Raw genomic sequence first — 22,474 nt, 5'->3', positions numbered from 1 at the left:
TACCAAGTTGCCATACACCATTGATCTAGAATATATTTAATTTTGTCATACTATTTTTCCCAAAGTAATAATTCCATCTTAACATTATTGCTACATCATTTGACAAGTCCAAGCCATACACCTGCATGATCCGTGTTATCAAAATTGCATACAACAGAGGCATGTTGTTATCCCGACATTTCATCATGTCTTGCATGATGTAATGAGGCCAATTAATCATTATATCATTTTTTATGCATCACAACATGAAAATATATTCATTCAATAGTTGTGCGAAGTTGCTGCCACGAGGGCACAACATGTGCACCCATGTGTAATGTAATAGTATGTCATTAATATTCAGACTACCTGCATTTTTGATATTTTGACCTTGAACATCTTCACGAATCATGGATGATAATGCTAGTTCTCGATCAAAATTTACTTCATCAGGAATCATTCCAGGGGTTAACTTAACGCCATCATACTTGAGATTTGCAATGTTCATCCAATCCATTTGTCTTATGTGTATTAGGTTTGAGCAAATCTCAATAGAAAGGTCATCAATATGTGTGATCTTTAGATTTGTATAAAAATCTCTCACCAGGTTCTCATAATACGGAAGTTTCATTCCAAGGAAATGTTGTAATCCTTGGAAATTCAGATGATTCTAGAATTGAAACCACGATGCAACAAAAAATGGAAAATGCATAGCTTTTGGTGATAACACTGGTCTGCCGTGAAACATATTTTCATGCACCATCATTAGACGTTTTGTACTAAAGTATCTTGAATAATCAAGAACTTCTTCAATCCCCGTTCCCTGGGTAGGAGGAACGACATGGTGATCTGCTGGAGCTTTACCCTTGTTCTCTGGCATTTCTAGGATGATGATGTCATGGATAATGCAATTATAACCTTGTATAAAAAGAATGAAATGTTTATAACATCAAATATGAAACATAATTTTAAGTAAATGAAAGTCATGAAGATATTTTAAACAAGATAGTACAAGTTATCAAACACAATAGTTGAACTTCATAAACAAAATATTACATTACCAATGTAAAGACAATGCTATAAGTCCTCAAATAGAATAGTAAAAGTTGTGATAATAATTCTCCAATAAGAAACGTACACAAACAAATTATACAACAACTAAAATGAAATAAAAGCACAACATATAAGTGAAAAGACATGAAGGTAATGAAATCAACGCCTAGTCATAAATGCAAACAACTTTATCATGCGATACTCATAAAATAAACAAAAAAACATTTTTATTAATAATAATATTTAAAAAAAACATATTCAAATCTGTAATTTAAATTAATGTCATAATTCTTTGTGTTCAATTTTTTTCTAGAATTTTCAAATTCGTCAGTAATAAAAAAAATTACCAAAGAATACAAAATCGGTAATTTTTCATCGGTAAATCAATTGTTTCTTCTAGTGAGACTCTTTCACTAATAAGTATTTTACACATCTTCAGGTTACCTGTATTCTATATCTCTGTAGGTTATAAGTATTCTCAACCTCTTTAAGTTCACACAGTATTCTCAATATTTGCAGGCTCACCAAGTATTTTAACATTTTCAAGTACACCAAGTATTGTAACCTCTCCAGGTACAATGTCCCAATCTCCCACTAAGGTAAAAAACATCTCAATACAATGAGAAACTCTTGTTTAGAGAGAACAAATAAGGCTCCATGGGTATACTTTACAATAGGGAAGGATTTATAATGGTTGCGCTCAAAACTCAATCTCACAGGTTGTTCTCTACTGTTAGATATGAAAATGTATAAAAAAATTCTAAACACAAATTTTGACAACTTTTTATTTAAACTTTTTTATATTGTTTCTATGCACTTGGTTGTTGTGTTCTTCACCCTTGATGTATTTATATAGACTTCTGAAATGTGTACATTACAACTTCAGGATTTCTTCAATTCTTTTTATAAGACGCTTGATATAGAAACAAATTCTCTCATTTGATCTTTATGTTTAAGGATTTTCAAAATCTTTCTTTATCTTCATAAAATATTAATGTTGGCATTTGTATCTTTATAACTTCAGTATCTACTCAATTTGCCACACTACTCTTCTTCTTTAATGCACTAGATGTTGGATATGGAAACTTCTATTCTTGTGCAATTTGTGCCTCTTAAATCTTATGAAAGATTTTAAAAAAATAATTTAATCGTATTTGATGTGAATGTTGAGGCTTGAATTGCTTCTACCTTTGGATATTCTCTTTTTTGTCATGCTCACCTTTTTTTTACATCTAGAGCTCAATTTAGAAATGATTTATTCTTTGTAATCTTCACAACTTTAAGATGCATTTGAATTTCAAATATTTTATCTATTTGTATGAACTTTGTCCGTTGAGCCTATCTCTAGACTTAGATATTTCTATTCTGCAGTGTTTTTCTTCTTCTTCATGGTAGACACTTAATTTAGAATGTTCTGATATAGGCCTTCAATTCGTTTTGCCTCATGTTTGCACTTTGAATAAACTTTCTCTCTGGATATATTCGTTGTACATCCTTGATATAGCTTTGATATTCATCCGCGTGAATCTTGATTATCAACTTTTGTCTTTAATTTCCTTTGACAGTTTCTGAAAACAAAACAAGTATCAGTGAACAATATAATTTACAATTTAAATCATAGGTATCAATGAAAAAATATCTTTTGAATATCTGTGAATTATTTAAACTTTCTGTCACAGTATATCACATTCAAACCTTGTTTAAATTCTTTGCTAAAAACCTTTCCAAGTTAATATTGATTAGAGCATTGAGGCATAATTATTTAACATGGATATTATGTTCTGAAAAACCTTTTATATAAAACAATTCAAACTTTGTTTTTTTGAAAGCTTTTACATTACAATAGTGTTTGTTCAAATATTTTCTAAAACATTTAATCCAATAATCTTATTTGAAAATAATATTTTCTAGACATTATAAATGCCCAATAAGATTCAGAAAAAAATAAACACAATGTCAATAAAAATTCTAAGAATGTAAAAGATCAAGCATGGACACTTCCCTTTTATGGTGTTCTGTCTAACGCTTGGACGATGTTTGTATCATCTTATATATATATATATATATATATATATATATATATTCTCCAATGTGCGTATGATGCTAATTATGAATTTGTATATTTGTTATGGGTTGCCCAAAGGGGTTTCGTCTGATGTGAGCTTCTAAAGTGTTCACCAACACTTGGATCGTCTAATGGAATCATTCTCAATTCCATCGTCTGATCCTTTACTTGATGCATTCTCTCTATGAGCTTCATATGATACAAGCTTTGTCTGACCAGGACTTTGTCTTATGTGATGCCATTTCATCTAATTGATTTTTCTCCACAACGATCTTTCTTTTTCAATGTGTTTCTTGAATATATTATTAATTTAAAGAATGAACATAGGGACTGGATTGTCTAATCAATGTATATCATTTTTTCGTATAACAACATTTCTTGTTGTAATGTTTAGTGAGTTTGTGTTCATTTTCTTTTTCATTTTTGTCTGATCTTATATTGCACATGAGTGTGCTTTGTCATATAACAACACATCTTATAATGTTTGTTATCATAAAAACATATAGAAACTCATAACATGAGATTGTGTGATGGGTATTGGATCATCTATTGACTTAACATTAAAACATATCTAGGAACAATAAGTATCATAACATTTCTAGATATGACTAGTCTTAGTCTCCCCTTGAGACTAAGATCCCTTAAGATATGACAAAAATACTTCAAAGATAGAACAAGGAAAGCTCATTTAGTATACTTCACAAAGTGAATAATTTAAAATGGACAACTCACAACTCAAATGATGATAAGTGTCATAATTCAGTAATATTTCATGCAAAAAAAAAATAGGTACTTATGGACCTTAATTGATAAAATAGTTATAATTCAACTTCTAATTTAATAATTTGAACTTTTTTACATATTTCTGGATTATAAGATGGAAATGAATGATTTAGTCTCAAATTTGTGTTAATATTAGGAATTTAGGGGAAAATGGAGATAAAAGGGATAAAGGATAATGGACAAGTTAAAGACAAGATGAAAAGACAAAGTTGGAACATTGAAAACTTGCCCAAATTCGCCCAAACTCACCCAAGCAAGATCACTCCAGAGGAACTTGCTCAAAGCTCGCTTAAGCGAGTTCACTCCAGTGAAGTTGGGCGTTTTCTCGTGAAACTCACTTAAGCAAGCAATATCCCGCTTGTGCAAAATTTCACTTAACCCAAGCCTAACTAGGTTAAATAGAAGGCGTGAAGCATAATCCTAGACATCATTGGAAGGATATTGAGAGATAAACGTTAAGGAGAAACACTCCCAATCTTCTTTTCTTGCTTGTAATGACAAATATGAATGCCTAATTCTTCTCTTTGGGTTTGAGAGTAATCTGTTCAAACTCTTATGTGTTGAGGTGATATTTATTTATAATATTTTTTTCTTGATTTATGATTGGTATTGTCATTTTATTATTAAAGTTTGAATCTTTATTCATGATTTTGAGCCTTAGATTTGACTGGAATATACTTTTAAGCATCTGACCTAAATGATAATGCTTAACATATTTGAATGCTAGGAATAGATTTGAAATGTTAATTGCTTTATAACATTTGTTCATAATGATAAGAGGCTTTATAAATATGAGAGAAATTGATATTTAGGAGACATTCTAAATAATTTTGTATGTGAGGAATCAATATGAATGATTTTTATATGTGCATCAATGTTAATCAAGATGGAATAATAATCAACATTAAAATAATTGGGTAACAACAAAATCATATATATTTAAATTCAGAATCTTAATTCTAAGATCTTCAATACTAGAAACCTACTAGTATCATAATTTCAAAAACTTTCTATGTTTGTACAATTTATAAATGTCGAAGTGCATCAAACTTTATATAAGATTTAATTTTTCAAATCATAGTTTCGAAATTAAAACAATTTCTTCTTTCTATTTTTCAAAAACTTTATTGTTTAATACTCCATTTTCAAAAACCTTCTAATACTGGCATATCTCTATAACGTTGAAGCATATATGTATTTAAAATAGATTATATTTCATTCAGAAGATATATTTCATTCAAATATTATCAGGAATGCTAAAATACTAGGTTTCGAAAGATTGTTTCCATACAAATTATGAAAAATGTCCAGATAAGTTAATTAAGACATTGAATCATTTTCTTAATCAAAACAATTGACTAGAATCATTTCCACTATATGAGCTAGGAAAACCCGTCTTTTGAATGAATTAACAAACATTTTCCTCCTTGGATGGGTTTCGCAAATGATTAAGGAATAATTAGAAATCATATTTAGATTAAAAAAATATTAAGTTTAGAAGATTCCTTATGCATTAGATTGTCTATCGCGAAAATGATGACAAGATCGTCTAACACGAAGACAAAGATTGGAGCGTCTAATGGGTTGTGCTCCACTAGCACCATATAACAAAGAGACCATCTAACATGTTTAACACAATGAGACCGTCTAATACATTTTGCACAGTTATACCATCTAACAAATTAATCATTATGAGATTGTCTAGCATGTTAAAACTGTAGATTATCTATCCTTTAAGCTTTTATACCTGCACATCAATTACCTTTGTTATACTTTTAACATATCTTATAGTGTTTCTTATCATCAAAACCCATAGACTCCCTCATCAAGACACCGTTTAACGCGTATTAGATTGTCTAATAATGAATAGATCGTCTAGCGTCTTAACAATCTCTCCCTTTTTTATGATGACAAAAAATATAAGTAAATATAGCATCAATAAAATATTAAAAGCAATTTTATATTAATGTTTAAGTGTTTCATCAGAATATTTTAGAATCAATGTATATCAGTATCATAGTGTATATCAGAGTATATATCTTTGCACAACGAAAGCAGAAACAATCAAACACTTGGTTTTATATTACTTATGTTCTTAAAGTCTAAAGGAGAACAAATCCTGATATAACAAACAAACTAAAAAATAGACATATTATCCCAAACCTCCCATCTCCAATGTAATAACTGGAATATTTACCTTAAAATCTATTTTAATACCTATTTTCCCCAAAGTAAATCCTGAACTCCCTAAATTAAATTATCGAACTATTATCCTAAAACCTTTCCACCACAAAGCAAATCATCAACACTCTTATTTATCCCCCAAAGTAATTTTTTTTCTCCCCCGTTTTGACATCATCAAAAGGAGTCATTTGAAAGAAATCATCAATGTTGTGGGGTTTTATGAACTCTTTCCATTGAGCTTTGAATATATCTGGACTTGGATATTTCTATTATGCATTGGTCATCTCCTTTTTGTGGTAAACACTCAATTTGGTATGTTCTGATATAGGTGATGGATGGCCATCTAACCACCACAAATTTCTCTAGCATAGAAAATTTGTGCAGCGTAGTGTAGGTTTTATTTGGGTTAATTTTCATGGATCATGTATTAGGCCAATTAGAATAGGGAGTAAATAGGAAAAGAAAGACAAGTTAGAGTTACAAATGGGTTGGACTCAATGCAACTCTAAACCATCTAGGGTGCACAAATAAATGTCTAGAGTGCAAAAAGAAAGCATAGAATGTTAAGGAAGGCATGAAGGTCCACATGTCATCTCCTCAATGGAGAGGATTTCCACCAATGAAGAAAGGCTACTTGTCAACCTCTAATTTGAAAGGATTTGTTCCAATGAGGGAAAGTCAATTGTCACCATGGGAGTGGAGAGTTTTTAGGGTTAAAATTTGCACATTGGTTGCCTTTAGCACTATAAATAAATGTACTAGGCCTCTTGTAAATGCAACTTGATTTGATTAAGAAATTTATGCCCAAATATTGTCTCACTTGACTGAAGCTTACTCTATGTTAGCACCAATCTGTGTGTCTAGCCTATGACTCTTTATAAGTTGGCCTCACCTCTTCTAAACCTCTACTTCCAAAAATCAAATTCGTCTTTCTAATTTGAATTCTACCTTCATCCAGCTTCCGCATTGCCTCCACAAATTCCATTCAAAATTACAAACTCCAAAATAAGAAAGGATTCAAGATCGGGTTTGCATCAATAGGCATTCAATGCGTGTTTCCACACATTTTCACTTTGAATAAAATTTCTCTTGAATATCTTCGTTGTACATCCTTGATATTGCTTTGATATTCATCCATGTGAATCTTGCTTATCAATTTCATCACTTTCTTATCAGACGCTGAGAAATGAAACTTCTACTTCCAACTTTGTGCGCGTCTCTAATTCCATTTGATAGTTTATGAGAATAAAATAAGTATCAGTGAACAATATAGTCTTTAATTCCATTTGATAGTTTCTGAGAATAAAATAAGTATCAGTGAACAATATAATTTATAATTTTAATCATGAGTATCACTGAAATAATATCTTTGAATATCTATGAATTATTTAAACTTTTTTTCTCAAATATTTCATATTTAAACCTTGTTTAAATTCTTCATTAAAAAACTTTCCAAGTTAATATTCAATTAGAACGTTGAAGGATAACTATTTTTATCCCGAATATCATCTCATTAATTATGTTTCAAAAAACTGATATAGAAACAATTCAAACTCTGTTTTTCGAAAGCTTTTTCAGTGCAATATTGTTTGTTCAAATCTTTCTAAAATCATTTAATCCAATAATCTTATTTGAAAGTAATATCTTCTATGATTCAGAAAAGCCAAATAAGATTTGAAAAACATAAACTCAGTGTCATAAAACATTTTAAAAATGTAAAAGATCAAGCATGTACACTTCTCTGTTATGGTATTCTGTGTGACGGTTGGACAATGATTTTATTGTCTAATATGTATAGTTTCCAGTGTCTATCTGATGCTTATGAATTTGTATATTTATTTTGTGTTGCCCAAAGGGGTTTCATCTGATGTTAGCTTCTAAAGTGTTCTTCAACACTTGGATTGTCTTAAGTGATCGTTCTCAGCTCCATCGTGTGATGCTTCTTCTAATGTGTTCTCTCTATGAGTTTCATTTGATATGTCTTTAGTTTGATGAGCACTTCGTCTTATATGATGCTTTTTCATATGATTAACTTTTTTGCATAGTGGTCTTTCTTTTTTCAGAGTTCTTCTTGAATATATTAATCATTTAAAGAATGAACATGAAGAGTGGATCGTCTGATCAACATATATCATTGTTGCTTTTAACAGGTTTTCTAGCTATAACATCTTGTGAGTCTTGCTCATATCGTGTTTTCTTGTTGTTTGATCTTATATTGCCCACAAGTGAACTTTGTCCTATCACAATACCCCTTATAGTTTTTATTATCATTAAAACATATAAACGCTCATAGCATGAGATCGTCTTATGGATATTGGATCAACTACTGACTTAACACTATCAAGTATAAACTTCATCTATTAGTGCCTTTCAGATAAAACTTTGCAAACATTTGTGATAAGTCTTAATACAATGGAACCACCCTTTCTTGTGTTTTTTATTTGTTTTCACAGTTCACGTGTGTGAAGTTATCTCTTAGAATAAGAGTTTTTTATTTCACATCCACTATGAGTTGAAACCTGCAAACAACATTCTTTTTGTGGTATAGCTTGAAAAAACTTTGTGTGCATAACTTGAAGAAGAATAGTATATTCGTACTATAACTCATGGTAAATTTAACTGATAGTCTAGAAAGATTGTACTTGTAATCTAAAAATGGCAGTGAAAATACTTGTAAATATTTGATTGTTAATGAAATCTTTGCATGCTTTGGAGAATTGAACATAACCTATGCTAAGGATAAACTAATATAAACAAAATGTTCATTTTATTCTATTACATATACTCTTGTTCTCACGACTGTCTTAAAAATATTTTTTTTGCATTAAATGATCTCATACCTATGAGCATCTAATAGGCATACTTGTTGAAAATATTTCAACGGCTTTATTTTCTTCCCTTTGTTTAGAACTAATGTTTTCTTCCAAGACAGTTAACATAAATTTATAGAATAATTAAACTCAATCTTAAAAATTCGATCACACCCAAATTAGTTGCAAAAGGTCAACGTATATAAACTTTATTCATTCTTATATAAAATGAATAAAATAATTCAACTACATGTTTAATTATTTAATCGACTTTTGATATACTTACCCACCTTTGATATACCTAACCACATTCGATATTTTCATCAAAACTATATACCTAAACGAAATTGAATTTGAACAAAACAATAAATCATGAGCACAACAACAAAAATTAAATATATTTTATCATTTACTTTTATTCAAGAAAATCTAAAATATATGAATATAAATATTGACTAAAGGAAGTATTTACTTATTTATTTTTCTTTACTTTTCATTCTTGTTTTTCAACTTTTATTAACTTGAATGTGAAAATCTTTTTGAATTAAGTACATTACAATTAGAACCCTTCCTCAAAAAATCTACTATATAAGTAAAAAGAATATACTCCTGTCACGCACAATCATAATTCATTTTCATTCAATTTTTTATGAAATATTTTCCTCAATATTCTTTAACTAGAATCATGAAGAGATCCATTAACTTTTGTCTTTTGTTTGCGTAGAAGAAGGAAAAGGCAATGACTGACTCTGTCCTCGTATTTTCCATCTTTGTTTAATTGACAAGACATGTCGCACGCTCCTTTAGTTCATTCAAATTTAGAATTTTTTAAGGAAATTGTACAAGTTAGGATTAAGATTATTTAAACTTAAAACTAACATAAAAAAAAGTTACTTGATATTAGAATTTTTTTATTGAAATTATAATTCAATATTGAATACATATATAAAAATTAGATACTCCAACCACTTAAGTGTGATGGGCAGTGTTACTACCAAAATGGATTAAGACAGTCCCCTTAGATGTTTGGGGAATGTCCTCCAAAATTGGACTATGCCTATTGCACAAAGTGGCCATAAGATAAGTTACTCGATTAGATCTCGTACCTTGAAACATTCTTTCATAGTGTGGTCCATGTTTTGATGATAATTTCACTTCTTGGTTGAGTGAGTTGATGTATGACTGGTTGTTGGAGGCGGAAGTTGCAACAACCAGAGGTTGCACTCTTCGTGCAAGATCTCATCTCAACTTGTATTCAAGGGAGTGTAATCTTCAAATCTCTTAGTTCGCTTTCTTTTGGGATATTGTTCCGAAGTGGCAACTTCCGAGGTTTTCATTATTTTTTTTGCATCAATATTCTCCTCAATGTTGATGTATCAGGCAACCCGACTGCGAATTTCATCCATATTGGCAGGAAGATCCGTGTAAAGGATGTTTAAGAACTTCCGTGAACGAAGTCCTATAAGTAGGGCATCCATGGCTACAGTCTGATGGAGGTCAGGAATGTTTAATGTTGCTTTGGAAAATTGTGCCATATATTGTCGCATGCTTTCTTCTTCACCTTGCACTACATTGTGCAACGAAGTCGACGTCGCAACTATTGTTTTGTGATCATCGAATCTGGCCAAGAATCGTGCACATAGTGTGTTAAAGGAGCCAATGGAGTTTCTGGGCAAGGAATAACACCATTATAAGGCCACCCCCCATCAACATGGTTGGAAAGAGTTTGCAATGTATGACCATGCTCCCCGAGAATAGATTCGCTTGGGTCATATATCCTTTTATGTGAGCCTCAGGATCTGAAGTCTTGTAATATTTTTCCAAGCTCGACCATTTCCATATTCGGGATGGTTGAGCTCTCATTACCTCAGAAGTAAAGGGGTGGAAACCTTCTAGATTGGCTTTTATCATTTCATTGAGGGGAGGATTGGGTACCCACCATGAATGGTATTTGTTTGTGTTCCCTAGTTTCCATCCACGATGATATTTGAATTGGAGCATAACGAGTCTCCCTCCAGGATGATCTTAGGGTATATGTGGAAGGAGAAGTACGTTCTTGCCGAATAGATGGTTCAAGTGATAATTGTTGAGACTCTGTCGTATACTGGGTAGGATTCCTACCAGTTTGAGTATGGTCATCATTTCTTTCCATCAATTGATCTTGTAAAGCTTGTATCTTAACTCGGTTATGTTCAGCTTCCACCTTGTGTTGCTCTTTCAGGGATGCGATATCCCTTTCAATCTAGTCCTGCATTTGTTCGAGGACTTTCTCCATTGCCTTTTGCATGCTTTCTTCCTTCCTTCGGAGGATAACCTCGAGTTGGGTGGTCATGTTGTTTTTTGAAGAACTTATGTTGATAAGGTATGTCTAGTTGTTATGGTGTTCGTGGAGAAAAGTTTTACTAGGAGCTCATGGTGGGCGCCAAATGTTCCTACCAAAAATGGATTAAGAGAGTTTCGAGGTGGACAAGAGATGACTTCTCTGTGGACCAAAATTTGTAGTGTTGATCGATCATAAGGAGAAAAGGGATGTCCACATGCAAAAGGCTCTCTGATGCTTAAGTTAGTAAGAGCATAAATTGTTTGATAAGTGCTTAAAATATGAGAGTTACTAATATAAAATAGAGTAGTTTGTACTTCCTAGAGAGTAGGTATTTATAGATCTCTTAGGTGACGACCCTTGGATTGGCAATATAATTGTCATTTATTGCTTCATAAATAGTCGTTCATCAGTAAAGGCTCATTGAGTAGGCTGTTTCATTCATAATTATCATTTATTGCAATGAAGGCCCAATTAGGAGATTTACACAATCACCTGAGCTCTTTGATATTCTCGATCTTATGGCAGGTAGGTATAGACAGGGAACTTCATTTATCAAATAACCTTACCACATCTACTTGTGTAATTTATTTATTATTCTTTTAATTTATTTCCATTTTCTTTTCTTTTCCTAAGTAATAAAATAATAAGAGTGTTGGTTAAATGTTAAGATGATACTGGATATTCTAGGTTTTTTATCCAGTTCTACTAAGAGTTAACTGAGGAAATAAGAGTATTAAACTAGGGTAAAAATCTTATCGTGCATTATTTAATAAGCAGTATCTTCTAAATGAATGATATTTTTAGAGTTACATAGTTTTTGACCTAAAAGAGAGCTTATTTATTATTAAGGAATAAATATGTATTACATTATATAATTTTTCATCTAATGAGGTTGCTCCTTCTATTTGCTCCTTTTGTTTATTGGGCATGTATGTGATGTTGGATTGTGTCTTAACAATTTCATCCGTTGGACTAGTCACTTTGTCCTCAAAGTGAGAAGGGTGTGTTTTTGGAGTGGGCTCGTGGGTGGTGGGTAAAGAGGTTTTGAGTTAGGGTTGTCTTCCATTGTGGGTAGAGGATGAATGGGTGAGATGGTGGGTGCAATGGGTGAGGAGGACTGAGGCACGTGGGTAACAACTTTAGGTGAAATATGTCGTGTTTGATTATTGGTAGGCAGGGGCGGTGGTGTCAGAGTGTTAAGTGGCTGAGTGTTTTTGGTAAACAGTGGGTTTAGAGGTACTTGGGGATTTCCTGAGATTGGAATGAAAGAGTTTAAGGGTGGGTTTCCTTTGAAAGGGTGAAGGAGAAAAATGTAAAAAATTGGGTAGATGCAGGAGGGTGGGGCAAGCAGAGTTTGTTGGCCACCGTGCCTATACGATGAGCAATCTGTAAGGGTACAAGTAACGTGGATCAAGTTTGAGGGATGGTCGTCACTCGATAGTGTGTTGTCGATATGGTTGGAGGTGAAGCCACACCTTGTCACCAACGTCGAAAGAGTAGTCGTTACGTGACAGTTTTCTTGATCGCACATGTGTTGGTGTGTTTGGTGGAGGTTCTGTTTTAGAGCCTTGATGACGAGGGTGTGTTGGTGCAAGAGATCAGGAATTGTGGTTTCGGTTCAAGGTGTATGAAGCATGTCCAGGGTGGTGGGGGGTGGTCAGCCGTAAAGTGTGTGGAAATGGGCGGTGCCAATGGGGAGTAGTGAGGGGTGGTCACTGGTGAAACAACATAGGTAAGCTTCTAACCCTTTATTTAGGACTTCTGTTTGACCATTCATTTGAGGATGGTAAGATAAATTAAACTATAGTGTTGTTCGCTGGGCTTTGAGTAGGTTATGTCAAAAGGTGATGATCAAAATGGGATCATAATAAAAGACAATGGATTTGGGAAGTCCGTGAAGGCAGAAAATTTCTCTGGAGAATTGGGGAGTGAGGCTCTAAGTTCTGAGGCATGTAGTGGATAGGTAAGCCAAGGAAGTGAGCCTATTTGGTTAGACGATCACGTATTACCCAAGTTACAGTGTGCTCAGCCGATGATGGTAAGTGAGTGATGAAATCCATAGAGAGGTAATCCCATTCTTGATTTGGGATTGGGAGGGGTTGAATTAATCCATTGGGTTTCTATGCCAATTATTTCTTGTGTTGACATGCAAAGCAGTGTTGAATGAAGTGTTTGACCTCTCGAGTCCATCCTAACCAGTAAAAGGAAGATGGCACCCTTGCTAGTGTGGGTTTCAGACTAGAGTGTCCTGTTAGGGAGCATTCATGCAATTCACGGATGATGTGGTAGCAGAAGTTGTTAGTTGTTGGGAGGAAACTTTGATGGCGAAAGAAGAACAAGCCCTGGTGAGTGGAGAATTGATTGGGCAGGGGCTGGTAATGGGTGTAAGTCTAGATGATTTGGCAGCCTTCACTTGTGGAGAAGAACTGTTGTAGTTCTTTGAAAATGGCTATAAGGGGATGAGAAGGCGAGCAACAGGGTGGGAGGTGAGGATTACTAGCTTTAGAGGGAGTTTACTACCACGTTGGTTTTTCCAGATTTGTATATGATATTAAAATCATACCCTTGTAATTTGGTCGTCAAGTTTTGATGTTCTGGTGTTTGAATTGTTTGAGAGAGGAGTGTGTTGAGACTCTTTTTATCTATGAAATTTTAAAAGATTTTCCAACAAGTACTAATACCATTTATTTATGCCTTTTATGATTGAATACATTTCACATACATACATGGATGTTGCTTGGACACGGGGACACATTTTTATGCTAAAGGAGAGTGGGTGATTAGCCTGGCTGAGCGTTGCACCAACAATGACAGCAAAGGCATTTGTTTCTACAATGAAGGGTTTGGGTAAAGTCTGGAAGGCGTAATGTAGGAACTTATGCGAATAGTAATTTAAATAATGTAAAAGCTTGTTATGTTGTAGGTATCCATGTAAACTTCTGATAGTGTAATAAATCCACGAGAGGAGAGGTTAGATTGGCAAACAAAATTTCTATAAAAACCAGTGAGACCAAGAAATCCACGTAGATCCATAAGTAAACGTGGTTGATGCCAATCAATGATTGCTTTTACTTTGTCTGGATTTGGGGTAACTCCTGTAGAGGAAATCATATGGCCCAAGTAGCTAACTCGTGTGGTAGTGAAAGTGTATTTAAATAACTTAGCAAAAAAATGTTTTGTTTATAACAAATCCAGAATAAACTTTAAATGAGTTAGATCCTAAAATGTAGGACTATAGACTAAGTTGTAATTAAAAGATACTAAAACAAATCGTCTAAGATAGGGTCTAAGAGGTCATTCATGGTTGTTTGAAATGTTGAAGGTGCATTGGTCAAGTCAAAGGGCATGACTAGAAATTCATAATGTCTATCAGTGGTCCTGAAAGCTATTTTGTGAGTGTCATTGGAGTTGAATCTAATTTTGTGATACCCTAAGTACAAGCCATTCTAAGTAAATATTGTAGTTGAACCTAGTTCATCTAGCAATTCATCTATGGTGGGTATGGGAAAATGGTCACGTATGGTGACTACATTTAAAGCTTTGTAGTCTACACAAAATTTCCATGTGTTATCTTTCTTTTGGATAAGTAGGATCGAGGAAGAAAAAAGGTTGGTACTAGGTTTAATGAAACCTTCCCGAAGCATCTCTGCAATAAGGTGAGAGATGGTATTTTTTTGAGAATGGGGGTATTAATAGGGTTTGACATTGATATGGGTAGTATTGGGGAGGAAAGGAATGTGATGGTCATGGGGTCGTTGTTGTGGCATGCCATGAGGTGTTTTGAATGGAGACTAGTATTGGCATAGGATGCACTTAATGGAAAAAGGTAAATGATAGAGGGGGAAGACGGTGTTTGTAAATTGGATTCTATTGGAAGAGAGGATGGATAAGGGCCTCAATAGAGAGAAAATGTAAGGAAGTCATGGTGTTAATGGATAGTATTTGGAAAAATTGATGATAATTGGCTTGTGTTGGTGTAGGTGTGATCGTAGCTTTGAGGGTGATTTGTTTGTTAAGGTGAGTGAAGGTGATACTCAAAATGGAAAAATCTACTTGAATAGGAGCTAATGTTCGCAACCATTCAATCCCTAAAACCACATCTACTCATTCTATTTAGGTAGACAGTGCGGGAAAGAGGAAGAGTCTTCTAGTCATTTGTTTTCTACTTGAAACTTTGTTTGGCGTGTCTGGAGTCTTTGTTTTGAGTGGCTTGGAATTTCATTTGTAATTCACGAGGACCCTAAGTCAAACTTTTTACAATTCAGGTTGTGTCAGGCTTCAAATTCGTTCAACGTTGTGTGGAGTACAATTTGGGTTGGAGTAGTGAATGAAATTTGGAAACACAGGAACTTTGTCATCTTCAATAGGGGTGTGGCAGATGCGATAGAAGTGTTTGCTTCGATGCAGGTAAAGGTTTGGTCTTGGATTTTTGCAAAGTCCAGTTGTGTTGTATTTCCTTACTCTATGTGGGTGATGAATCCTTTGGATTGTATGAGGATGATTCATTAAGACCGTTTGGGTTTCTGGTAGGTGTCTTTAGTTAGGAGGTTGGTAAGGTAATTTCTGTATAAGGGTTGGACCACCCCTGAAGTGGTTCCCATTTATTTATTTTTTATTGCTGATAAAAAAAATAGGTAGAAGGTATAATGAAATGGTGAAAATAGAGGTTTGGAGGGATATATCCACTGAAGTACAAATTCCCTAACAAGTGATGAAAGCATCATTGTCAACCATTACTTTGAAAGGTGGGTTGGGTTAATGGGTAAATGTAGGTGGTGTGCAATTCGGGATTGCAATATTTTGTGAGAACTTCCTGAATCAATAAGGACAATGAAAGTCGCGAATTTTGTCTTTTGTGAGCTTAGTGAGGCCAATAACTTGAGAAATAGAATATAGGTTAAGTATGGTAAGTTCTCTACGAATCTCAAGGTTAAGGCTTGATATGAAACAATTGAGGATGGTCTTCAGGGACTAACAACGAACATAGGCCCCTGCGTTCTTTCTTCATAGATGGAGCAATCCTCACTCAACAGCTCGAAAGCGGATCAAAACAAACCCACGTGATCTGTATTCACTTACGTACAACACGTGTTTCATCGTACACTTTCTATCCTATTTAACTGGCTTATTTGTACCCTACTACATGATGTCACTCCCCTTGGCCAATCCTCACTTGACAGCAGCTCCATCCTAGCGTAGACGATTGATGTAAAGCCTCTACCTCTATCGCTTGACTGGAAAGATCATACACTTCCCCCTACTTTTGACAACATAACGAATTATATTATTCAAATAAGTAAGATAAACTTGCTTTTCCCGATTGCACTCGGATAGCGGCCTGGGTCATCCTTAAAAGGTGCAATCGAGTGTTTCAATATTGGTCTGGTTTAACCTCCATTTGAGTTTGGATGGCCGCGAGACGATCTTGATTAGTTTGAAGGATGTTTTCCAAATCTTTGGATTAGAATTTGGAAGGCTTGGAGTAAGAAATGAAAACACTAATACTAAGTTTTTTCAACAATTCTTCTACAAATTAACAAATACAAAGGGAAAAAAATATTAACTAAGGTGATATTTTTGGAATTACATAATTTTTTTAACTAAAGAGTCTATTGACTATAAGGATAAACTTGTGTTACATTATATATTTTTTTATCCAAAATTGCTCCTTCTAGCCAATGAATCTCTCTGATGTGGAGTCGTGTCCTAACATGATGTCAATTAATTATTTTTATTCAACTTAAACCACCATTTTAGATTAATGGCTATTATTTTTTACTTTTACTTTTTAAAGTAAACTTATTCTTTTGAGAAGTAAATCTGAAAAGTTAAATGCGCATATAAGAAAGACTCAATGGTGACAAAATCAAGTCAAACACGCTTAAATAAAGACTAAGAAGATTATTGCACACTTTCTAGTAGGGACTTCCTTCTGTACCTTGTGCTCCTTTGGCCTTTCGTTAGGTCTTCCTTTATTCTAATGAATTCTTACAAAGAAAACAATATATATTACAAAGGATCCCATTCTTGTCTAAAAAAACTATGCTGGTTTTTGGTTTTGTCCTTAATTTATTCTAATATATTAAAACCAGTACATTTTAAAAACACAACAACACAAAAATTCAACAGAGAATTGAAAGTAAAGTGGGCAAAAGATAATTATTAGAATGGCATGATGTACTCAAATCAGGTGCACTAAGATGTGTGGGGTGGATCATAAAGCTATCATCGATGATGATGTTGTCTCATTCATTGCCTTCACAAACAATAATGGTTGGTTTTCCTATTTGGAATATGCGTTAAGTAATGATTGTGAGGTCATGAATTTGGTAACAGTAACAAATAGTATTGCATGTTCCCAAAGCAACAGTGAATAGCATCATCATGGAAGTGTAGGGGCAAAGAAAGATTCGTAGTTTGGTAGCTGTAAAACTCAGTTTCTACTCACTGCTTTGGTAGAACATAGCATCGTCAAGTACATGTGGAATAGTGATCTGAAGGAATAACGAATGATCATCTCTTTCAAGAGAACAATGTCCATGCAAATACAAATAAAAGTAAGTAATTATATTCAAAGATGCCATCTAATTTTTACTCTCAGGATATATATAACTATTTAGTTCCTTTAATACACTTAAGAAATTATTAAATGATATTTTTTTAGTTATAGCACACCTCGAGAGAAATTCAAATAAAAATACTTAGATACATATATAAATAAAGACACAATTAAGTTTAACGACTTCACGACATATAAATATATAAAGACTCAAACAAAATATTAATTAACATGTAATTTTTACACCAAAGATTCATAGCTTACTTTTATAACTACTTTTTTCTTTACTTATATTATTAAATATAAGACTTTAGTGAAAATTTATTTTAGAAAAACATATTCTCTTGTTATTACCAAAAATAGTATTGTACTTTTGAGGTGGAAAGAACAGTGTCTATGAAGAATTTAGTTTATCTTTTTAAGAGATGAAGATTGAGTTTCTTGTACAAGAACAAGTAAGATCCACCCATAAAACATTTTTCAATGTTTAAGTAGTAAGAATAATTGAAAATATTATTATAATGTATTGAATGGAAAAATTTGACTAATTATTTCCTATGACATTATCATGTATTTATAAACTTTTGTACTCCTATAATATAGATTTTAAGTAATCAAAAGATATATTTAGTTATACAAATACTTGAATAATATTGCATATCTTTCAGTTTCTTACTCATTTGATTGTTAGTAATGAATAAATAATTGTTAAAGAAATATTAATCAAACACTATTTATTTTGATTAAGTATTATTAAAATAGCAAAGTACAAAACATAAATATGCTTGTTTGTAAGAAATAAGATTTACACAACAAATCATGAGACTCAATGTGCTTCATCTAAAAGATGATACAACATATGTGTTTTTTTGCACTTTGCCTGATAAGCAAGGACCACATCAGAAGATACACATGCACACAATATCTTAAGTTAACATTGTAACTAATGAAAACCTTTATGAGCTTATTTTACGTTGTAGAGAATGTTCTCATCTTCACATCTACAAAGAAAATCTCACAACCCAAGTCAATATCAAAGATTTATTGAAAGACAAGTTAAAGTTATTTCATGTCAAAGCACATTTTGACTCACCCTATGTTAACTCTAGAAGGACTATATTTCTCATACAATTGACGAGTGCATTTCAATTCACTTTTAAAGCATCTAGAATAAATTTTTTATACTCTAAATGAGAGTAAAATCCATTATATTAGAAAAAATATGCATAACTGGATGAAACTAGACCATAATTAGAATCATTTCTTAAATACAAATTTTAAATATATTTTTCTCTCATCTTAATCTTGACCATATGCAAAGATTCTAAATTTTATTAATAATTCAAATGAAGAATTACAACGCGTTGAAGTCTAGAAAGTCCCACTGAAGAAAGACTAAACGATCTTACCTATCACACCCATTGGACGGTCTTCCTAAAATATCTAATGCTGGAAAAATTGCTTTGGAGAGAAAGACTCGAATTTGGTTATCCTTTACAAAGATTTTGAAGATTTCCCAGTGAAGAATTATGTCCCTTTGAAGATTGGAAATTTGGTTACAGAAGAACTAGACATTCCCTATGTTTAAGGCCATTAGACGATCTGTGAATATTACATCTGCTTAGAAGAGCGACTTGTGAGATTGGGTTATGAGCTTAACAATTGTAAATCTTTCACTATGTGAAGTATACCCTATCAGCTTTTATTGTTCTCTTTGAACGAGAGTGTTTTCTCATTGTATTGAGAGGTCTTAATCTTAGGGAGAGATTAGAATGATTTACTAGAAAGGTATAGAATATTTGGTGACGGTATAGAATACTTGGTGACCTGCAGAGGTGTAAGAATACTAGGTGACCTATAGAGATGTAAGAATATTAGGTGACCTGCAAAGGTGTAAGAATATTGGATGACCTACAGAGGAGTAAGAATATTTGGTGACCTAAAGAGGTGTAGAATACTTGTGTACCTGGAGAGGTGGAGAATACTTGTGTACCTGAAGAGGTGGAGAATACTTAGTGAAAGACTTTTGAACGAGTTACTTGAGGGGATTAGGTGTATCCCTTTGATAAGGGCAAATTGTAGTAAAATTCATAAATCAATAGGCATGCAATTTATACAGAAAATGTGTAAAACAAGTGAAAAGCATGCCAAAAGCTCTCTAACTCCAGTTGCACTTGAAACAAGGGAGAAAAGGAAATATATGTAGAAATCTTGCAAAAAAAAGGTGAATATTTGACTTTGGGAATCCTGAGAAGCCCAAAGAGTGCTTAAGGATGAAAAAAGCCAATTTGCTGAGTGGATTGGATGAGTGACAGATGAATCCCTTTGAATCCCATTAAAAAATAATATAAATAGGGACCTTGGGGCAACATTCAAAAACATCGAGAGGTACCAAGAAGCATTGAGAGAAGAGAATATTTAGAGATATAATCCTTAAGACGATCAAGTGAAATTCAAAAAGAGGAGTAGATAAAGAGGTTCTGGTTGTTTAGGCTCAGAGAGACTAAACTTCATAACCAATTAGGCTATTAGGCCAAATCCTCAAAGGAAGTGAATATAAATCTCTAGAGGAAAGGATCTCGAAGCCTAAGCTGACCTACAACACTAATGGATCCATGTTTGTTTTACTTTAGTTTCTTATACTTGAACTTTCATGGTAAGATTTTATTATGAGTTTCTAAATCTATTATGTTGAGATTGAATGATAGTGTGATATTTTTGGAGTTATTGTTGTTTGTAATTGCATGTTTTTATTTGAGATTCAAATTTCTTGGGCCCGATAGTGTGCTTAAAGCTCAATGATGAGGAACGAACATTGATTTGCATAGAGCATGAATGAGGTCGAAAGACGAGTTCATGTAATTGAACCCTATTCAGCCAGCCATAGGATTCAATGGTCACAAAGCACTGAGCTAGGACTATGGTGAATTGTTCCATCCTAATGCAAAAATAAGTCATAACAATGACTTATTGTTCTAGATAACCCTGTGCGACGAATCAATTTGGTTTGGTCATAAGGAAAAGAAAGTTTGAACAAACATTGCATTTATAAATAAAAACAATAAAAGAAATCCACAGAGCTATTTCAATCTCAACATTTGTAGAATATTGTTATTCCTTTGCTTTAGTTATTTGTTTAGCTTCACTTCTCAATCTAAATATTCTACTAGTAGTAGTACTATTATCAATTAAGTTATCTATAAAATTATATGCAACTCATCTTTATTTTCGTATCACTTCATCTTGAAAGTTAATATATTTTTGCTTTCATTTACTTACTTGTTATTGTTTTTACTTTGAGTTCTTATGACAATCGAATGGGTTTCTCCATGAATTGCATGCTTCCACCATTGATGACTTGAAAACTATGGATTTTCTCTTCTCCAGCACCTCTTGAGTTGATCAAGATCCTTCCAACCTTATAAGGTTTACATCACTTCTTTTTTATGAATGAATTTAAATAGGTTCTAAACAATATAGTCATTGCAAATCCGATCTGGGTGTTGAGCAACTTCAACTCATTTGAATGTCCTTTTTGTGTTTAACGAGCTTGAATGTAGATGATGCATTCAATGCACTCCATGAAACTTTAGATTCTCTTCTTTACGCAACATCTTGGATAGTTGACAATACTTATCTCCCTAAATAGCATAACCTTTTTGCACTAAAATATGATAAAAGTGCACATCGTACTGGATTAATAAATGGACCAAAGTTGACATGTGCTTGTGTCAAGTGTTGTTAAAGAAAACAACTTTAGCTCTTTATCCAAGAGATTATTTGATGTGACTTGAGCTTGAACAGATCTTCTTAGCAAACAAAAGCAATGAACATTCCGTGCAACACAGATTAAGTATATATATGTGTGTGTGTGTGTGTCGTCTGAGCATATGAGTGCTTTATCAAGCGTAAAAAAAGATAATGCAATGTTATATCGTCTAACAAACAAGACACTTGCATCTTACGTAATCTGTTATTTGAACGAAACATTCGTCTTGCAAACAATGGATGGTCAAGTTTGCTTTGTTGTATTTATATTTAAGCACTTAATCAAAATCAGAGTGTTAAACTTTTTCCTAACAACATCCAAGTGTGAAGAAGTAGTGCCCTAACTATACCTAATTTTAACTCATTCTACTTGATGTGTTCATTCTTCATGTGCCTCTTCTTCCATGCCTTGTCCGAAATTCTTCTAGGTTTTCTCCTTGGTTTTGACCATCCATGCAAAACCCAATTTGAGGCATTTCTAGGAAACAAAGTTATAAAATCTCTTATGTTAGGCATCACTATGAAATATGACATCTCAACTAGGGTGACACCCCAAGTATCAATCATCATCTGTCACCACATGAAAAAATATTATTAAAAAAAGAAAAAAAGAAAATACAAGCAAATATGGGAGAACTAGACCAAAACCCATATATAAAAAAAAACTAAAACAAAACGATATCTATTAATAAAGAATTCTAAGAAAAAAACTAGATAAAAGTCTATTATACGATGAATAAACTCTTATAAGAATTCTAATGAAATTGTTCTTTATGAATAAACTCTAAGTTAACAAGCTTGTCAATACATACATTCCCTTTACGAAAAATGTGAGAAATCTTAAACCTGATTTTCCTATTTTTTTTAAATTATTTCACAATAACTTCTAGAAAATTACATTTTTAATTATGTATAAACTAATATTAGTTTTTAAAGTTTAAGATTTATCT

Source organism: Phaseolus vulgaris, chromosome 1, assembly GCF_051622355.1.
Source record: "Phaseolus vulgaris cultivar YP4 chromosome 1, ASM5162235v1, whole genome shotgun sequence".
NCBI lineage: Eukaryota > Viridiplantae > Streptophyta > Magnoliopsida > Fabales > Fabaceae > Phaseolus > Phaseolus vulgaris.
This window is presented reverse-complemented; position numbering follows the sequence as displayed.